Genomic DNA, 14296 nt, shown 5'->3' on the forward strand with positions numbered 1-14296 from the left:
ATTGAGTATTCCCACTCACTGCTTGGAAAAGTTGATAGAAAAAGGCGTATATTGTTGTCAAATTTCAGAACTTGGGAGACAAAGACCCTAAGACCTACAGAGAAAAAAAAAACAGAAGTGATCTTCTAAAGACTAGGAATTGGTATTTTATTATTTACAGCAACACTGGAAGCCACAAATCAATGCAGCAAAGCCTTCCCAATTCTGAGGTTTCTAACCCAGTGTCATAACCAGACATACTCTCATTAAAGTGTGAGGATGGAAAAAAGATGCATTTTCCTATATACAACTTTTCAAAAAAAAGAAACTTTCCTTAATCTCTTTTCTGGGAGCTACTAGTTGATGGTCTCCATCAAAGTGAGGAAATAAATCAAAAACTTAAAAAAAAGAAAAAAAAAAGAAAGAAAAAGATCCAGGACATAGGATCCACATAATTTATAAATTAGCAAACTGAAGCTCTGAAATGTTGAGACTTGCCCAGATTCAAGAGAAGATCAAAACCAAATCTTAAAAATTTAAAAAGCTCTCTCCACATTTCTTCCCCGCCCCATCACATTTTCAAAGAATCTTTTTGTTTAAAGGCATGTGTTCTTTTCCTTGTTTAGATAGAGGAGAAAAATATTGGGGGTGGAAATAAATCTCATGTAAGGAATATATTCATCCATGAGCTAGTCAGTGATGAATTTGTGGGTACCAGGGAATCACTCCAGTCTGGCCATGGGAAGGTACCAATCCTGCACTTGGCAGGAAAAAAAGGATGATGATGGCAGATACAGGCCCAAGAGCCTTTATGACAAAATGAAGATTTTGTCATTGCCTTCTGTGAAGCAATATCTGCAAGGATTAATGGAAACTTTTTGTGCAGTGGTACTTAATCTCTGAGTTTGGGGAGTTAAATTTAAACATTCAAACTCTGGACAAAATTTCTCATCAAAAATGAGATCTCAGGTCACAGATCCTGGTTCACAGAGAACGTGCCGATGGGAGAAATTTGGACAGCACAACAAGGTATTTGGACAACCACACCTCAGCTTACCCAACCACTGATTCTGGAAGGGCTTTCTCTCAGGAAGGATGGGCCAGTTTAAACGCCCTGTGCAATATTCTCACCCTGGAAGATGATGCAACCATGGACTGAATGGCTCCAATCTGGGGTTTTGAGTTAGGAGGGAACAATGTTTTCTTCTGCTGGGAAAGGGATACTTTCAGGTATCATCACAACTTTGCTCATTTTCATACAAAAGAAACGTAACACGGCTTGGGAACTGTGAGTCTATCAGAAGGTATGGGAGACTCAAAACTCCCATCAAGTTAGCAACAAAGAGCCTTTAAGCATTGGGGGCCCTGCCTCTTTCAAAGTGTCAGCAAACTTGTTAGAGATGCTGTGCACCCTCTACCTTCACAGTAGAAGTTCACCAAGACTTGCAGGCTGGTCCCTGAGACCTTCCTCAGCTCTTCCCTCCTCCTCACTCAGCATCAATCAAACAGTATATTGCATCAGTATATTGGTTCCCTTCTCTTCATTCTCAAGGCTATAGCCCAGGTTTTTACTTCAGGCTTTTTTGGTGGGGGGAGCGTTACCAACCTCCTGAATAGTTTTCCTCCTTTTAGGTTTTTCTCTTTCTGTTTCTCCTCCCTCTTACCTGAGTCATCCTTCTTTTTGTTTGTCTGTTCGTTGTTTGTTTTGAGGGGTTTTTCCTAATTTTTTTTTTACTGAAGTATAGTTGCTGTACTGAGTCATCCTTCTAAAGCAGAGGCGACCAAGTTGATTCTCTGCCTCAAATCCATCAAAAGCCTGGAGCCTGAAGCTGAGTCTGGCCTTTGTACCCCAACACTGAATTAAATCTCAGATGCAGAGTTTTGGGTGAGGTAGAAAAGAATAGCTGTATAATGCTTTGCCAGGCAAAGGGGGCCACAGTGGAGTAATGCCCTCAAAAATGTATGTCCTGGGGCTTCCCTGGTGGCGCAGTGGTTGAGAATCTGCCTGCCAATGCAGGGGACACAGGTTCGAGCTCTGGTCTGGGAAGATCCCACATGCCGCGGAGCAACTGGGCCCATCAGCCACCATTACTGAGCCTGCGCATCTGGAGCCTGTGCTCCGCAACGAGAGGCCGCGACAGTGAGAGGCCTGCGCACCGCGATGAAGAGTGGCCCCCGCTTGCCACAACTGGAGAAAGCCCTCGCACAGAAATGAAGACCCAACACAGCCCTAAATAATAAATAAATAAACAAACAAACAAACAAAATGTATGTCCTGACCTGGAGGGGGTAGTAAGGAGTTTTATAGAAATGGTTCAAAGAAGGCATGATCAGCTCAGGGACATTCTTCTGGTTGGTTGGTGGTGGGGATAAGTGGGCGTCAGCATCATCAACCTTCTGGTTCCAACCGGTCTGGGGTCTACGTGCCTGTGGGCAGCATACAGTTAACTTCTCCCACCTGGTGGGGGTTTCAGTATCTGCAAAGCAGCTCAAAGGTATTATTGTGTGTGTCCCTTGAGGGGGAACCAGGACCCTGCCCCAAGGCTGCACTATTGTTTCCTGACTGCTCCCCGCTTGCCTCGCATCCCCTCCCTTCCCTGATTAGCAACTGTTTGAACCTTCCCGTTGGAACTCAGGGAAGGTCATGGAGGCTGAATGAAGACTATTGCCTGTAATCAAGAGATGAGGGCCACAGAAAGGCTTGTGTACCCAGGAGCCCCACAGGATCCAGCTAGGTTTCAAGCCCTCTGTTATGAAGATAGAGAGAGAGAGAGTATCCCAAATTGCTTGCCTGCCTTTCACATCCTTCATAATCTGAGCCCAGCCTGCCTGGGTAACCTTCCCCTCCCCCTGCCCTCCTGCACCCTCTCCTCCAAACAGGCCCAGGGCCCCCCAGGCCCTGTTGTCCATTCACCATCCCTCCTGTCCATATCGCCCTTGTCCACGCCCCAGATCTTTATTCCTGATGCTCTTTTTGCCAGTTCTGCCTTTTCATTCTCTCCACTCCAGCCCCACCTATCAAAGTCCTCTTCATTGTGATGCTGAAATCTCAGCCTCTGTCTACTGTTTCTGAATCGAATCTCAGAGACAGAGTTTTGGGTGAAGAAGAAAAGAATAGCTTTATTGCTTTGCCAGGCAAACAGGGGCACAGTGGGCTCCTGCCCCAAAATGTTATGTGTCCCAACCCAGGGGAGTCTGGTGAGGAGTTTTATGGCAACGGTTCAAGGTTGGGGTTGCTGATAAGATTAGGGTGTGTGTAGGGCCTGCCCTCCTTTAATCTCATCTCAGATAATCTTCTTGATGAGCTTCTCTCTGGTGGAAAGAGATAAGAAGGACCTTCCTGACAGAACAAAACATAAAGACCCAGACTATGAGAGAGGGTGGTGCATGATGGAACCTGCAACTACCGTAGAAGCTCTTTTACAGATCTTTGTTTAACCAAATAGTTGGTTTAGCTGGTGCTCTCCATCTCCTGTAAAATATAATGACTGATGCCCATAGTATGCAGAAGCCCACAGCTAGTAGGCTGCTCTCAGTATATCTGCTCACTCTTCATCCTTCAGTTGAGTTGTGTAATACCAAGAATCAGTTTGTCCATACCTACACCTGTTCATCCCAGTTGTATTTATTATTGTAATTAAATCACTTCATTAAATCCTGTTTAAAATTATGAACTTCCAGTATGAAAAGGAAGAGAGTTGTTGTTTCTATGGAAACTAAGTTAAAGACTTAGGGAAAACTTGAAAAAGGTGTGGGAGAGACAGCTGTAAAAGTTGCAGCAAGAAATCATAAAAATCCAGAAGGATGATAAGCTTTGATTGATTTTCAAGTGTCCTTAGGATCTTACTCTACTTTAAAGGAATCAGTATGGGTAATTGTAGACAATGCTGTATAGCTGTGGCTTCTGCCAGAAAGATAACATGTAACTTCAGTCTTGTAGGGCAGAGTTCATCATCCCCACTTTGCAGGTGAGGAAACTGAAGCTCAGACCAGATGATTTTGACACATCTTTCCAGCTGTAATTGTTCTCTGTAAATGAGCAGTGTGTTCAAGGTGCATTGCTCACCCTTAAAGAACTTTCAAAACTGTCAGCCTATTACAACGCTAGGCACAAAATGTGATTAATAAATAATCATTATTATTATAAAAATTGCTAACATTTCTTGAGCGCTTGTTAGGTGCCAAAGTGAGTGCTAAAATCTGTGTTACTTTACTGAATCTCACAATAATCCTCTGAGGAATGTGTTATAACCCCCAATTTATAGATCAGAAAGCTGAGGCTTAGAGAGGTTAATAACCCAAGTGGATCTGTGTCCAAACCCAGGCTCCCCAGCCTCAGGTAATACTGCTCCTTCCCTGACTCCTCCCAATGTCTGCCCGAGGATGCCCCTCTTAATTTACATGGCGATCATTCTCTGTTCTTTGTTTCTTGCGTCTCCAAAACTCACTCCATACTGGAGTGTCCTGGTGGGTTATAATTAGGCCCTACAGCTTGCCAACTGGGCCAAAAGTGACTTTCATCCTCCCCCACTGACCTCCAGCATCAAGGGCTTCACCGTCTGCCACACTGCCAGGGAGCCTGAGATCACTCTTGCTTGAGGCGTGAGCCTACAGGAGCCTGCCACAAAGAAACCCTGCTCAGAGAAGATTCAGGCCACATCATTGGCCTCAATAACCCCCGGCCCCTTGGCATCTACCTGCCAGCCTCTGGGAGCTTCATTTACCTAGAAGAAGACAATGAAACATGATCTTCAAGACTCCAGCTCACCAAGTGAGGGCAAACCATCCAGTCTTGAGGGTGTGGAGAGCCCAGTATCCATCCAGGCTGAGAGTCACATCAAAAAACTTCTGGCAGAGATGTTTCATCAGCCAGGATGATCATGCCAGGGAGATGCAGAGCAGCAAAATCATGACCTCCATTCTGTTCTCCCCGGGACCCAAACCCGTTACTGGGATGACAGAGTTTAAGACCAGAGTTGGAAATCATGAAATAAAGTCAGAGGCTACGGGATATGGGAGGGAACTTGATCATTATCAAGTCCAAGCCCATTGTCTGCAGATGGGCTAGCTCTCGCTTCCTGTTACCTGCTGGACCCATATCCAATGTTTAGATCTCAGATTAGATGTTGTCAACTTCCTTCAAGAAGCCTTCCCTGACTGCACATTAGCATAGGCTCTCCTGATTTGCATGCCCATAGTTCCTACACTCTCCCTAACACTGTTTTATCTTTTTGTCTACATGCTGACCTCTCCTTAGACTTGAAATTAGACCTGCTCACGAGCTGCAGCCTAGCATCTAGGACAGTGCCAATAAATACTTGTCAAATAATCAGGAAGCAACCTGCTCAGTTCACCCAGGGGACCTGGGACTTGGGACTCGGTCGGTGAAGTTGAGTCACAGCTTCTATCTTCCATCCTCAGGGCTCCTGGCTCTTCTCCCAGCACAGCCAAAATCCTTTCAGGACCCTCTGTCTTCCCAGAGACCCAAGGTGTCCTACGCTGGCAGGCCTTTCCTGGGGTGACAGTCACTTCCCCAGTTCCCTCTCCCTACCCACGTCCTCCCAGAATGCCCTCAGTCCATATCTCACATCATCATGGAGAGTAGTCCAAAAGAGGAATCCTCAGAGGGTTCAAATAACAAAAATGCTGCCCTCCAGGAGTGTTTCCAATGGAAACGGAAAAGTTGTGGAAATATATGATGCTTTCATCAATCTCTATGCTCCGTTTTCCAGTCTACGGTCTTTCATGACCTTGACAGTTTGAAAGTTATTTTGCAGAATGTCCTTCAGTTCAGGTTTGCCTCCTGTTTCCTCATGATTGTGTTTAGAACGTACCTTTATTGCCAGAAATACCACAGAAGTGATGTTTCTCCTTCTCAGCGGATCATTGCAAGAGACATGCAATGTTGGCAATTATGTAACTTTTTGTACTTATCTTGGTGGACATGTTTTCACCAGGGTAGGATGATAGGTGTCACCCTGTGGGGCAGCTCCAGCACAGTGTGGTGACTGCTCAGAGCAGATCAATGAGAAGGACTGTGGGCTTTGTCCATACTGGGTGGGGAAAGAGGTCATGATGGCCAGTACTGTCTGGCTTGAGTGTACATCACTAGAAAGACGTACCAGCATCATGAATGCACTTTCCCTGCTTGAGTTCAGTTCGTCTTTTTTTATTATTTTTTTAATTTTATATGGGAGTACAGTTGATAATAATTTTGTCTTAGTTTCAGGTATACAGCAAAGTGATTCAGTTATACATATACACATATCTATTCTTTTTCAGATTCTTTTCCCTTTTAGGTTATTACAGAATATTGAGCAGAGTTCCCTGTGCTATACAGTAGGTCTTTGTTGGTTATCTGTTATAAATATAGCAGTGTGTACATGTCAATCCCAAACTCCCAATCTATCCCTGCACCCTATCATTCCCCCTGGTAACCATAAGTTCTTTCTCTAAGTCTGTGAGTCTGTTTCTGTTTTGTAAATAAGTTCACTTGTATAATTTTTTAAAAAATATTTGTTTATTCATTTATTTATCTTTGGCTGCATAGGGTCTTCGTTGCTGTGCGCAGGCTTTCTCCAGTTGTGGTGAGCGGGGGCTACTCTTCGTGGCAGTGCGAGGGCTTTTCATTGCAGTGACTTGTTGCGGAGCACGGGCTCTAGGCACGCAGACTTCAGTAGTTGTGGCACGCAGGCTCAGTAGCTGTGGCTTGCAGGCTCTAGAGCACAGGCTCAGTAGTTGTGGCACACAGGCTTAGTTGCTCCACAACATGTGGGATCTTCCCGGACCAGGGCTCGAACCCGTGTCCCCTACATTGGCAGGCGGATTCTTAACCACTGCGCCACCAGGGAAGCCCCTATCATTTTTGTTTTTAGATTCTGCATATAAGCCATATCATATGATATTTGTCTTATTCTGACTTACTTCATTTAATATGATAATCTCCAGGTCCACCCATGTTGCTGCAAATGGCATTATGTCATTCTTTTTAAAACCGAGGTGTAGGCAGGTCAGGAATCTGTATCTACTCTTCACACACTTTACCTGAGGAAGCAAAAGGCAGAGACCCATACTGGGTTGACTGTAGGTGAGTAGAAAGCAGTGACAGATTTATGCACTTAACAAAGAGGGTACCCTTGTGTGGGGGAATGTTCTTGAACTTCACATTCACCAAAGCCTTTTTTCAAGGGATGAATTTCATCAACGAGGATAAATAACCTTCCATATCGCTGCTTTGAAAAGGCTTTTAAGGAAATGCATGATTTCAATTAAAATGAGAAAATTTGGGTGAGTTGCTAAGAAACAAGACCCTATCTGTGGCCATAGGAGATTGTGCCAATAACTTCTGGTTATAGATGGGTTTCCTTGGAAACAATTCCTAGAAATTCTTAAGTATTAACACTGAGCAAAAATAAAGTCGTCATAATAGATGAAGATGAGGGCAGTAAAAAAGAACTGCTAATTGAGCAAATTGGCCAACTATAAAGGTAATATGTGCCTGTAAAAAGTGATATGCAAATACAATAACCTCAATATGTTCTCTGTTCTGTTTTATTCTGTTGTGTTTTTTTTTCCTTAGATAAAAGTAATACATGTTCACGGAAAAATAATTCTAACGATAAGGAAGAGAATGATGTGAAAAGTAGAGCTGTCCTTTCCCCCCCTCTACTCTGAGGCTTTTTCCCCTTTTGCCCTGGGGCTCTTCCTCAGAATTAGCCACTAGCTTCTAAGGTGTCCTTTGAGATATTTTCTATGTAGGCACCAGCATGGATATCTATGTCTTTATTTCATACAAATGAAAATTGTATATCTCATTCACAGACTTGTGATTTTTTTTCTCTCATAAGATGTCTCAGAGATCTTTTCATGTCAGGACACAGAGATCTGCTTCCATCTCCTTGACACCTGTGCTCCAGTCTGGACAACACTGAAAGAAAATGTACTTAACCCATTCTTTAATATTGAGTTACAGTGTTTTATTGTTTGGCTATCACAAACAATGTTGCAATAAACATATTTGCAGACTCAGGAACATTTAACTTTAGGGTAAATTCCTAAAAATAAAATAGTTAAGTCAAATTTCATATGCATATTTTTAATACTATTGCCAAAATTACCCTCCAAATATATTACACTAACTTATTCTCCCACAAACAGCACAAAAGGATTCTTGTTTCTGGCCCCACTCCTGTCCCTAAGCAGCACTGGGTATTATGGAACCTGAAGATCAATGTCAATCCAACAGGAGAAAATGATATCTCACTTTTTATATTTGGCATTTCCTTTATTTTGAATGATATTATTCATCTTTTCAAATGTTTATTGTCCATTGACATTTCCCTGTATATAGATTGTCTGTTTGTGGCCTTTTCCTCACTTTTCTATTTAATTATCTTTTTCTTATTGATACCTAAGACCCTTTGCTTTCTGAGGACATTAACCCTTTATGCTTCCAAATACTTATTTGCCTTCTTTGAACAAAAATACCAGTTCTTCCAGCCTCAGGGAGTTGTTCTAAGCCTCAGTTAAGATGATATATATGAAAGTGTTTTCAACAATGCAAGGTCTTAACTAACGTATATTGGTTTTCTTGATTTTGTTCGTATTATCAAAGCAGGAGAGTCTAATAGAAAAGGCACACACTCTGAAGAATCCAGCTCAAACCCTAGCTTTGCTGAGGTAGACTGAGTGATCAATGGCCCTAATAGCCTTATGACCTTCAGTCCCCTCCCCCTCTGCCTCTGGCCTTGGCAGTGTGACTTGCACTGTCAATGCAGCAGCAGGAAATGAAGCAAAGACTTGGAAAAGTGCCCACACATTTTTTGCTTCTTCTATGGCTTCTCTGCTATTGCTGTGAGATCATGCTCAGTTTACTCTAAGAAGAAAGACATGTGGAATAGAGCTGAGTTATTCTCACCCAAGTCTTCAGACGTGTGAGAGAGCCCAGCCAAGATCAGCAAAGCCATTCAGCTACCCATAAACTCATGAGCAGTAGTAAGCCACTGATGGGGCGTGGTGGGGGGGGATTTTGTTATGCAGCAAGAGCTAACTGATATACTGTGTAATTAAACTTTGAATCTCAGTCTTCAAATTTATAAATTGGGGATCCTTATCAACTTCATAGGGATATTGTGGGAAATAAAATCTCATTTATCCTAATAATAATGACAGCCCAGTTCTTACTAGTGGGGAAGAAACTCAACCACAGGTAGTGTTTGGGGAAGAGCTGCAAGGGCCTTTCAGCAGTTGTTTGTGCAGCCCTATGTTATAAAGCAATTGTTACTTATACACTTACCTTTAAGATCTGCTAAAATTTCCATGTCTACCAAAGTTGCTTAAAAATACATCCTTGGGCTTCCCTGGTGGTGCAGTGGTTGAGAGTCCACCTGCCGATGCAGGGGACACGGGTTCGTGCCCCGGTCCGGGAAGATCCCACATGCCGCGGAGCAGCTAGGCCCGTGAGCCATGGCCGCTGAGCCTGCGTGTCTGGAGCCGGTGCTCCACAACGGGAGAGGTCACAACAGTGAGAAGCCCGCGTGCTGCAAAAAAAAAAAAAAAAAAAATCCTTAAGCAGGTGGCTTAACCTGTCTGGGTTTTCCACAGTCTCCTCCAGCTCCCCACAGCTTTCCTACCTGGCACACTCTCTCAGCTCTTGGCCATATTATGGGTTTGAAAAGGTTTGTCTTTATCTCTTTGTTCAGAGACCTGAGTTCTCCCTGCTCCCCCAACCCACCTTCTCCTTTTATCCCTCAAACTTATATCAGAGTAATAATTCTAAACTGCAGGCCTACTTTTGCAATTGACCACTTAGCCCTCAGAGGCTTGCCCTAGCCTTAAGGAAGACATCCACTGTGCAGTGTGAGGAATCCAAGTCCCGCTTATCCTGTCTGGCCTCTTCCCTCACCGCCTGTGCCAGCTTGCATGTTGTCACACAGCTCCCAAGACATGCCTCTCTGGACTTCAGACACACTGTTTCCTGTGCTCTGCATTACCCCGTCAATCACCAACTCCCCCCCCTTGGGTGCCTTATCAATTTCAACCTCTTGAAGCTTTCCCTGACCCAGAATTTCTGAAGCTCAGCACTGTTGACACTTAGGGCCAGATAAGTCTTTGCTATGGGGTGCTTTTCTGCATTTTAGGATGTTTAGGAGCATCCTTCTCTGGCGCCCATCCACTAAATTCCAGCATCACCCCCTCCCAACTTCTGACAACAAAAATGTCTCCAGACATTACCAAATATCTCTTGGGGACAAAATCGCCCCTAGATGAAAACCAGTCTTCTAACCCCACTCTTACCCCCACCCCCCAAAGAAGATTTAATGCTCTCAGCCTTCCTGGACCTAATTCTACTCAAGCAATTATGTCACTATGTGGTAAATGTTTGTTACCAGTCTGTCTTTCCCATTAAACTGTGGAATACCTGAAAACAAAAACTGCACCTTTGATCCCTTTATCCCTAAGTCTTTGATCAGTTTCTGGAACAGGGAAAGTGCTCAGTGAACATCTGTTAAAGATATAAGATAGAGGGCATCCCTGGTAGCGCAGTGGTTAAGAATCCGCCTGCCAATGCAGGGGACAGGGGTTCGAGCCCTGGTCCGGGAAGATCCCACATGCCATGGAGCAACTAAGCCCATGCACCACAACTACTAAGCCTGCGCTCTAGAGCCCACAGGCCACGACTACTGAGCTGGTGTGCCACATCTATTGAAGCCTGCATGCCTAGAGCCTGTGCTCCGCAACAAGAGAAGCCACCACAATGAGGAGCCTGCACACCACAATGAAGAGTAGCCCCTGCTTGCTGCAACTAAGGAAAGCCCATGCGCAGCAACAAAGACCCAACACAGCCAAAAGTAAAAATAAATAAATTTATTTTTTAAAAAAAAGATATAAGATAGAATAGCAATGTAGAAATGAAGAATTAAGTTTCCAAAACCTGGTTGCACATTACAGTCACCTGAGGATATTTTAAAAATACAAATTCCTAGATATAAGCCCAGACTCCTGAATCAGTATCTCAGGGAATAAAAACCCAGGAATATTTACTGTTTAAACTCTAGGGTGATTCTAATGCTGGTGGTCTACAGGAAGAGATGATCTAGAAGACAAATGGCAGTGACCAAACTTTAATATCTCTCCAGACAAACTGACAATGCTCACCTCCATCACTGAAAAAAGGTAGAGTATTCCTCTGTAGAAATCCTTCTGCCTGAAATGGTAAATCGTTGTTTTATGAGTAAAGAAGTCGTCAAAGAAGAACAGAGCTGGAGGTATAATGCTCCCTGATTTCAAACTATACTACAAACCTACAGTCATCAACACAGTATGGTACTGGCACAAAAACAGACACATAGATCCATGGAACAGAGTAGAGAGCCCAGAAACGAACCCACACTTATATGGGCAATTAATCTACAGCAAAGGAGGCAAGATTATACAATGGGGAAAAGACAGCCTCTTCAATAATTGGTGTTGGGAAAACTGGACAGCCACATGCAAAAAATCAAACTGGACTAGTCTCTCACACCATGCACAAAAATAAATTCAAAATTAATTAAAGACTTAAACATAAGACCTGAAACCATAAAACTTCTAGAAGGAAACATAGGCAGTATGCTCTTTGACAATGGCCTTAGTAATATTTTGGGGGGATATATCTCCTCAGGCAAGGGAAGCAAAAGCAAAAATAAACAAATGGGGCTACATCAAACTAAAAAGCTTTTACACAGTGAAGGGATCAAAAAACCCAAAAAGCTACCTACTGAATGGGAGAAGATATTTGCAAATAGTATCACGTGATAAGGGGTTAATATGCAAAATATACAAAGACCTCATACAACTCAACATCAAAAAAAACAACCTGGTTTAAAAAATGGGCAGAAGATCTGAATAGACATTTTTCCAAGGATGACCTAGAGATGGCCAACAGGTACAGGAGAAGATGCTCAAAACCATTAATCATCAAGGAAATGCAAATGAAAACCACAATAAGATATCCACCTCACACCTGTCAGAATGGCTATTATCAAAAAGACAACAAATAACAAGTGTTGGCAAGATTGTGGAGAAAAGGGAACTTTTGTGCACTGTTGGTAGGAATGTAAATTGGTCCAGCCACTACAGAAAACAGTATGGAGATTCCTCAAAAAATTAAAAATAGAACTACCATACGATCCTGCAATTCCACTCCTGGGTATTTATCCAAAGTAAACAAAACACCAATTAAAAAGTATTTATTCACCCTATGTTCACTGCAGCATTCTTTACAATAGCCAAGATATGGAAGCAACCTAAGTGTCCATCAATAGATGAATGGATAAAGAAGACGTGAGCTATATATATGGAATATTACTCAGCCATAAAAAAAAGAATGAAATCTTGCCGTTTTTGACAACAAGACGGACTTAGAGGGTATTGTGCTAAGTGAAATAAGTCAGACAGAGAAAGAAAAATACTGTATGAATTCACTTATATGTGGAATCTAAAAAAAAGAGCAAATGTAACAAAACAGAAACAGAATTATAGATACAGAGGACAAACAGCTGGTTGCCAGAGGAGAGGGATGTGGGGGCGGGAGGAAAGAAATAGGTGAGATTAAGAGGTACAAACTTCCAGTTGCAAAATAAATGAATCATGGGTATGAAATATACAGTGTGGGGAATATAGTCAATAACTATGTAGTATCTTTGCATGGTGACATATTGTTCCTAGACTTACCGTGGTGGTGATCATTTTGAAATGTATAAAAATATCTAATCACTATGTTGTATAACAGGAACTACCATAGTGTTGTTGCAAGTCAATCATACTTCAAAAACAAACAAACAAACTCACAGAAAAAGAGATCAGATTTGTGATTCCCAGAGGTGTGGGTGGGGAGAGGGGGAGCTGGATGAAGGTGGTCAAAACGTACAAACTTCCAGTTATAAGATAAATAGGTACTAGGGAAGTAACGTACAACATGATAAATATCATAACTGCTGTATGTTATACATGAAAGATGTTAGGAAAGTAAATCCTAAGAGATCTCATCAAAAGAAAAAGAATTTTTAAAATTTCTTTAATTTATATCTGTATGAGATGAGGGATGTTCACTAAACTTGTAATCATTTCATGATGTATATAAGTCAAATCTTAATGTTGCACACCTTAAACTTATACAGTGCTGGATGTCAATTATATCTCGATAAAACTGGAAGAAAAAAAATTTTTTTTGTTTCCAAGAAGCTTCCAGAAAAGGCTTGGAAGGCCTCTACCTGCAGTCGGGGGACCCTTCAGCCAGAATGGCATGTAGAATTTATAAAAATATTCCCTTCTGAGGCAGAACATTTAGTCAGCCTTGGTTTCCTATTCCCACGGCCCACCTGTGACCAGTGGAGCCCTGCCCCTCAAACTCCATGGACCACAGGTGGCTCCTTCTCAGTAGCCTTTCCTTCCAGCAGAGCTCAGAAGAATTTTGTGGTGGAGGATAGAGCATCAGCTCCCTCCTGCAGAAGTAGATGAGGGCTGGGGGTTAAAATGGTGCCATTTGTTTAGAAAGGTATGCACCATACAAAGCAATGCTTAAAATACATTTAAGACGAATAGAGTTGTGGCTGATGAAAAATCTCTTTGTAAGAGGGCGACGGAGGTCGGGCCTGAAAGAATGACTGGTGGCCAGAAATTCATCAGGAGGCAGGGCAGTGGGGGTGGAACTAGATTAGGAAGTTGACAGGCTTGAAGAGAACAGCGTCGTTCACTCTGCCCTGACAGGCCATGAGCAAATGTTAATGGAGTGGGGCGTTGTCGGCAACCTGAACAGGCGTGAGGTCCCCCTCTCTGCCACAGCGGGAACCAGCCATCTCTGGCGCCTTTAATGGTGTTGTTACATTCTGAAAGCTAGGGCTCCGTCAGAACGCTTTTCAGTCCAGGATGTCTGTATTAGTTAGCTGGGGCTGCCGTTACAAAGTACCACAGACTGGATGTTTTCAACAACAGAAATGCGTTGTCTCACAGTTCTGGAGGCTGGAAGTCTGAGATCAATGTGTCTGCAGGGTTTGTTCCTTCTGACGGCTGTTTTCTTCTTGGTTGTAGATGGGCCACCTTCTCCCTACGGCTCTTTACATCGTTTTCCTCTGTATGGGTCTGTCTCCAAATTTCTCCTTTTTTATAAGTGAGGCATCCTAATGACCTTATTTTAATTTGATTACCTCTGAAAAGACCCTATATCAAAATAAAGTCACACTGTGAGGCACTGGGAATTAGAATTGCAACATAAGAATTTCAGGAAGGGGGACGTATAGTCAACCTATAACAATTATGTCTCCCTCTATCGACTTAT

This window comes from Monodon monoceros, unplaced genomic scaffold, assembly GCF_005190385.1.
Source record: "Monodon monoceros isolate NGI ecotype Baffin Bay Population unplaced genomic scaffold, NGI_Narwhal_1 Super_Scaffold_7, whole genome shotgun sequence".
In the NCBI taxonomy this organism is placed as follows: domain Eukaryota; kingdom Metazoa; phylum Chordata; class Mammalia; order Artiodactyla; family Monodontidae; genus Monodon; species Monodon monoceros.